The sequence below is a fragment of the Patagioenas fasciata genome, chromosome 5 (assembly GCF_037038585.1).
Source record: "Patagioenas fasciata isolate bPatFas1 chromosome 5, bPatFas1.hap1, whole genome shotgun sequence".
In the NCBI taxonomy this organism is placed as follows: domain Eukaryota; kingdom Metazoa; phylum Chordata; class Aves; order Columbiformes; family Columbidae; genus Patagioenas; species Patagioenas fasciata.
Window position 1 is genome coordinate 15,332,177 of NC_092524.1, and position 6,727 is coordinate 15,338,903.

The window sequence follows — 6,727 nt, forward strand, 5'->3', positions numbered from 1 at the left end:
ACTAGTGCTACTGTTACTGATCATACAAAAGCCAGTTTATTTCTCCAGGGATTAGTACTCTGTTGGTTCCATGCATTGATCCGGCAGCTCTTGGTTCAAGAGAGCTGCACAGGTTCTCTGTTCAGATCCAAGCTTTGCTAGTAATGCAGAAAGGACGACATAAATAAGATATTAACACAGGTCTGACTAAACTTATTCATAGCCTGTGAATTTCAGCAGATGAAAATACTTCAATCCACCACAAAAAAGGCTGGGCTATTTCTCTCTCAAGATCTCTACCCCAATCAGTGTCAGGAAGTGACACCTTTCCACCTTTCCTACAAGTAGTTTCTTACACCCTCACAGTGTAGCTCTTTGGACTGTGATCTTCAGATCCCATGTGACAGAGAACGGACCAGGCCATGTGCTTTCCAGGGTGGGTGAATTCCCCCACCACCCCTTTAAGATGCTTTTTTACAGCTACAACTATTTGCCTTTATACCACCCCTTTAAGGTGCTTTTTTACAGCTACAACTATTTTCCCTTATACTGTAAATACATCCTTGCAACTTCCATCATGAGGTATCGTTACTAGCCAGAAATCTTACCGTATCCTTTGCCAGCACTCCTATTGCAAAGCCACTTTTATCAAGAAAGTCACTTGTCTAAGCAGGGGAGATGGCAACAAGAAAACTTAAGATCCAGTTTTTCATTATCCATCCCATTTCCCTTTCTTATGAACTGACCCAGGCATCCCTGCTGTCTGCAGGCAGTGTATTAAGTGGCTTTGAAGGCTTTGTATTACAACACAGTTTCAGTGTGTGAGCCATCACATTCTGAACCTGTTTCCAAGCTCTCCTTTACCTTGCAGCTGGAGCTTGATCCAAAAGGAACACAGCAACTTCAGTTTGAATAGTGATCGAACATCACTGGTGATCCAACTGATCCTGCATAAGCCCCGATAACTAATGGCAGATGTGCTCCTGCAGCAGAGTTTAAAGCTTGGGGAAGCGTTAAATTACCTGACCCAACCTGCTGGATCTTTTTCAGGACGCTGCATTTCCCCTCAGCTACCTGAGGAATACATCATCTCCCCAAAAGGTATCCAAGTACTTGTCTGCAACACTGATCAGATAACATATCAGGACTCTCTTGTGCTGTCTGCAGTGGAAGAGACAAGACACAAAGGTGCAAGATGCAGCCAGAGCGACTGATCAGACTGAAGCAGCAGTTTGGCTGGAGAACACGGACCAGATCCCAAACGCCTCCATGTGTCTGGCTCCAGGGCAGCAGATCCGTGGGCATCGTCCACCCCATGGGCAGCTGCAGCTCCCTCACCAAGGGAAGTGGTACCTGCACCCCTTCTTTCCTCCAGGCCACACAGTGCTGCTCACCCTTATTCTGTCCCCAGGCAGCTTTAGGCTCGCAGCTGGGTGGCAGAGTGCCACCACAGTGACATGACAACCTGAGGAATGCAGCCAAGGCTGGGGCTCTTTGCTGGCCTTTCCCCAGCTCAGTGCCCTCAGCTACTGCATTTTCCACACAATGAACATCCTTGTCCCCTCCAAAACCCTGACAGCCCTTCAGTCTTTCTCCTTCCACAAAAGCCCACACACCATCATGGTGAAGGCAAACTACTCCAGTAGTCCACGTGTCAGCATATCTCCAAGGAAAATAATGTTCTGGACTTACACAGACCCTGTCCTCCCTGCCTGCTAACATCCCCTCTAATGAGGTTGCTTTGTTACCATCTCACCCACAGCCCTCAAGCACCACAAATTAAATCTGAAGCTTTGAAAGGCAGTCCCTTCTCTAAACACCAGCTAAGCCTGGACAGAGTTTTGTTCTCTAGAGCGTCAGCATCTGCACAGTCCCACTCCATCCCCTTCCAATTTGAGTTCATTCATGGGTATCGCATGACAAAAACACTTTATTACAATTACCACACCCCGCAGAACCATCCTCAAGTGTTGCTGACATCCCCCATTTCTATGCTCTGCCCTCCTTGAGCCAGCTCCTGCCCTTTGGGCTGACCCACATGACTGCCCATCATCAGTTTGGCACAGTGCTGCTTTCACCACACTTTGACACCATGCCCAAGCACCTCATAGCCCAAGAATCCTAGATCTCTTCTGTATAACTTCCCTGGGATTCAGCTGCCAACACAATCCATGTGCACCCACAGCTGTGCATTTCATCCCCCAACCCACAAGGGAAACTGTTGTCTTGCTCTTGGCCACACTTATCTCCCGCCTTTTCTACAACTCCCCGTCTGCATCAGCTCAACAGGACCCTAATCGCAAGTTACGGAGACAAGAGGGAAGGATTTGAGCATACCCAAGCAGTTTAAGCTTTTGTTAAAACAAGATCCAAACACTTTGGGAGTTGCCCAGAGATGACCAGACTTTGTGGGGCAGCAGCTGCCTCTTTCCAAGTACTGCACAAAGAGCATTGGCCTCAGGTGGCACTTCCAGCCTGTCACATGAGCCACAGCAGCACATTCACTTTCTCCCTGACTTCACATGCAGCCTCTACACCTACAGCTGGCTGGCTGATCCAGATAAACGAGTGTTAATAACTTTATTTGGCGTATGGCTCGTCCCATGATCAGAATTGGATGACTCTGATGCAATGGCCCTACGGTAGCTACTTCCCTGTAGGCACTCCTGTGTTTCTACCTTTGCCCTACTTCTGCAGGTGGTATGTTAAGGAAATAAGTGACAAGCTGTAAAGCCACATGCTTCCTGACTGACAACCCCTGAGCCCGGGCACGGTTTCCCTGCCTGCTACCTGCACGGGCATCATGCTGCCCTCCCCATCCAGCCACGAGCTGATCATCGAGTGAAACAGCAGCAGCAAGGGACAAGGAGGGACCCTGGCATCAGGCTGGTTGCTTTTGCTGGGTGTGCACTCAGCAGGGGCAAAGATTGCAGAACCAGACAGCAGATATTGCAGCTGGTAAGCACCAAGCATCCTGTTCTGCAAAGACAGGCCACACAAAGCATGTCGCTATGAAAAAATGCTTTACAGCAGCAGTGCAGAATGGGCACCCAGGTGCCCTCAACATACTCTGTATGGAGATGTTATGTCACCAAGAGCAGAATGCTTTCTTTTTCCCTGCTGAGCTGGGGAAATCACACCCTCAAAGGCTTTCTGCCTTCCTAACCCTTCAGGTGAACAAACTACTCTGTAAAACCTGGCTTGTGCACAACCCTGCTATGATTCCAAACAACAAGAATTTCAGAAATGTGGTGGTTGGCACTGTTCAGCTGAGCATGGCACCAAACACTCCAGGTGTTTTAGCTGGAACACAAGGAGACAGCTGACTGGTTGAAAATGATAAGATTTAGATGTCAGGCATGTCAGTAGTAGTTTAAAGAGTGGCAGCAAACACCAACTACCAAACTAAAACAGTGCCTGATAAAGACCACCCATAAGAACTGAGCTTGCTCAGACTCTCAAGGCTTATCTGTCTCACTAGCACTTCTATTAATAAGAAAAGGGGGAATCTCTATATTTTACACATTGAGTGGCTGAGTATGGCACTGTTCACCATGAGACAGATGTGGAGAGCAAGGAGCCAGTTATGGGGAAAGAGAGCAGTCACTTAAAAATAAGGACAGGGAAGAAAGCTCAGTTGGACTCCAAATGTACTTCAATTAGGCATCCTGCCATAATTTAAAATTTGCATGGATCAAAAGCACATTGGGAGCTATTGAAAACTTAGGAGAGTTCAGATATTCCCCCCTCCAGCGCTCTGACTAACTCCACTTCACTAAAATGCCTCTTTCCCTATGCCAAGTTCTGTCACTACCTCCCAAACTGGCTTGTGCTGTTTCACAGCAGACTGTGGAGGGGTCCTTAGGGACCTCAGCCTTGGACAGGGATCCTAGGTGCTGCAGAAATGGAACAGTCTTTCCTCATGGCTTGCCACTCCCTTGAGCACAGCTCCTCAACTTATCTCAACAGCAAACATATACAATAGTCCAAAGATGAATGGAGGAGTTACCACTAGATCTTGTTATAACCATTTTCAGGTGATAACCAGTACTTTAGACTGAGCAAACACCAGCACACTAGCATGATAAACCAGAACAAGAACCAGCTGTCAGAGCTGTGATCCAATCTTTAAGTGGGACCATATTCAGCTAAAGGAATGGGGATCTCTACCCAGAGATTTAAGATCCATTTTACCTCAGGGGGGGCACTTTTCCCCAGGGGTGGCTTTTTTTTTGGGGGGGGGGGGGGGGAGGGGAGGGGGAGAGGGAGGGGGAGAGTAGGGGGAAAATCCCTCCTGTTCATCATGGTCCCCCCCACCAAGCATTTCATGTCATTCAAACTTAGTCACAATTTCTAGATATAATATCAACAGAAGACAGACAATCCCTATTTAGCTCTAGAAAGGAGGATGATCCCAGGTCACAGCCAGCCCAAGGCACTCCCCAGCTGGAAAGCCAGCAGAGATTGCCAGCAGTTTCCCTGGTGTTGATCTCTCTCTCACAAGGAGGAACTCCATCAACCACAGGTTCAAACCTCACTCCCCAGTCACACCACTGCCAGGCTGACTCGCTCCCAAGCACCCTTCACACTAAAGCATGTGGGGAGTACAAAATGAACAAACAATCCCCTCAAAAAGCAGTTCATTCATTTACCAGCTCCAAATTCATTAGTGCTGGAGATTCACAGCCCTTGCTTGGGCAGGTGCTGTGACAGTCATCTAGGTAGCAACATCTTCTTACTCTGCCCTACCAGCAGACAAAGGGAAATAGCTGCTCTGCCTCTCTGCCCCTCCAGCCTTTCTGCAGAAGCAATTGCCTCTTGTGGGACTGGGATGGGAACACGACCTGGGGGCTACCAGCCCTGAGGGAACTGTGAGGCCAGGTCAGTGCCTTGGCAGCACAGCTGGCAGAACCCAACCTCTATCCCTGACCCCCAGCCCACTAAGTGCAGGCTGCCTGGTTTTCAAGGCCACTTTCCTGCAGAGCTTTGCAGAAGACCCTTCCCTGAGAGGTCCCCATTGTGCCCAAACTGGATGAGAGCTGGGACAAAGCACCGTCAGCCCCAGATTCCGCATCTTTGTCTCCATGTCTCAATGTGCAAAGCCTGGAAGGAGACACAGAAGAGGCAACTAGTTTCTCTGCTGCCTGGGATGGAAGCAGAGGTGACTTAAAGGCACAGTCCAGTCTCCATGGGGGTCAGTAACCGTTTGACTGCCCTTTGAGACCAGCCAGAAAAAAAACCGTCCCACTGCACAGAACTGCTTCTCCGAAATTCAGCACATCACGCCATTCGAGCGCAAAACCAGGCCCCTCTGCCCCGCAGCTGTTTGCTGTACCCAAGTGAAGAATGACACAGGCTTATGGAGCACTGGCCTACATTCAGAAATAGCGTGTTCTTCAGGCACAGGCGCGCAAGCGGGAAGGGAGAGCGATGCTGACCTGACGGGCACAGTCATAGCCGCAGCTCTGTGACACAGGCGCTTGCATGAGCAGCTCCACTCTGGGGGGGCTGCCTGGGCAGTGAGCAACGCCACACTTAGCAGTGCCTTTTCCAGCCTGTTATTGATTTGGATTTGGCTCTGCAGGGGTGGCTTTGGAGGCTCGGTGCTCTCCTCAAGACACAGGCTGCAGCTGGCCTCAGGCAGCCAGAACCAGGTCCCTGCCAGCGGGTGTGAGGGCTCCAGATTGTTGTGCTGCTCACGGAAACCTTTGCCCACAGAAGCGTGGGCTGTGGCAGCCTCAACAGCACCAAACCTGACTGCAGCCGCGAAATCTTCCACTGGAAGTATCAGGCAGAGAAGCTGCATGTTACAATTCAGGGGCTGATTTCCTGCCAACTTGTTTCAATCCATGGTAAAACTATGGCTCGCAGGGTGAAAGGAAGATCATGCTTCATGTCGCTAAGTAGGACTACTCAATAACCTTTCTACTACGGGAAAGTTCAGAGAAATGGGGGAAAAAAGCTCACAAGAAAAAGCACAGAAGAAGCAATCAGTTTTGCTTCTGTGCTAGTCAGACTCCTATTTAATCCTAAGGGACACAGCACAGCCATGCCCAGAAACTCTACACTCAAACGCTGACATTTTGTGCTGTGCCCTGTGAGAACGCCTGTCCCCTCCAGCCCTGACTGCCAGCTGTGTGCCCGCGGTGCAGCCCCGTGCCCCTTCCCGCGCGGTGGCGACCGCCCAGCGCCGCACAGAACCGCTGCCAGGGCAGCGCAGGGGTTCCGGAACGGTCTGCTGGGAGGCGGCTTTGCTGCTTCTGCCACTGCCCAGGCTGGAGTCAGATTATTTCATTACTACTCTCCCCCAAACATACTTCGCTTTTAAATAATAAATATCAGGCTATCCAAAATCAGAATCTGATGCTATAATTAGATACCCCTAAAGCACACATTGCTGTGTTACACAACACAGCTCGGAGCTCCTGGGTACTGGATGAAGCTATCTTAGCATTTTATTCACATCTGCTCTTAAAGCAAGTCTCAAAGCAAATGTCTCAAGTGTTCTTGGTTACTGAGCTCTGGTTCGGATGACAAGGCAGTCTCAGAGTATGCAAACAGACTTCCCTGAACTGAAACTAAACCAGAGATGAACTTCAATCACTAGTGGGTGTCAGCCCACAGGACTAGACTAGAGATAGCCAGAAATAAAACCTCCAGCACACATACAAAGCAGATATTAGGTCTATAGCATCAACTGTTTGCTCAATATTTGACCCTTTTTATTGCACACAGCTTATTAATGCAG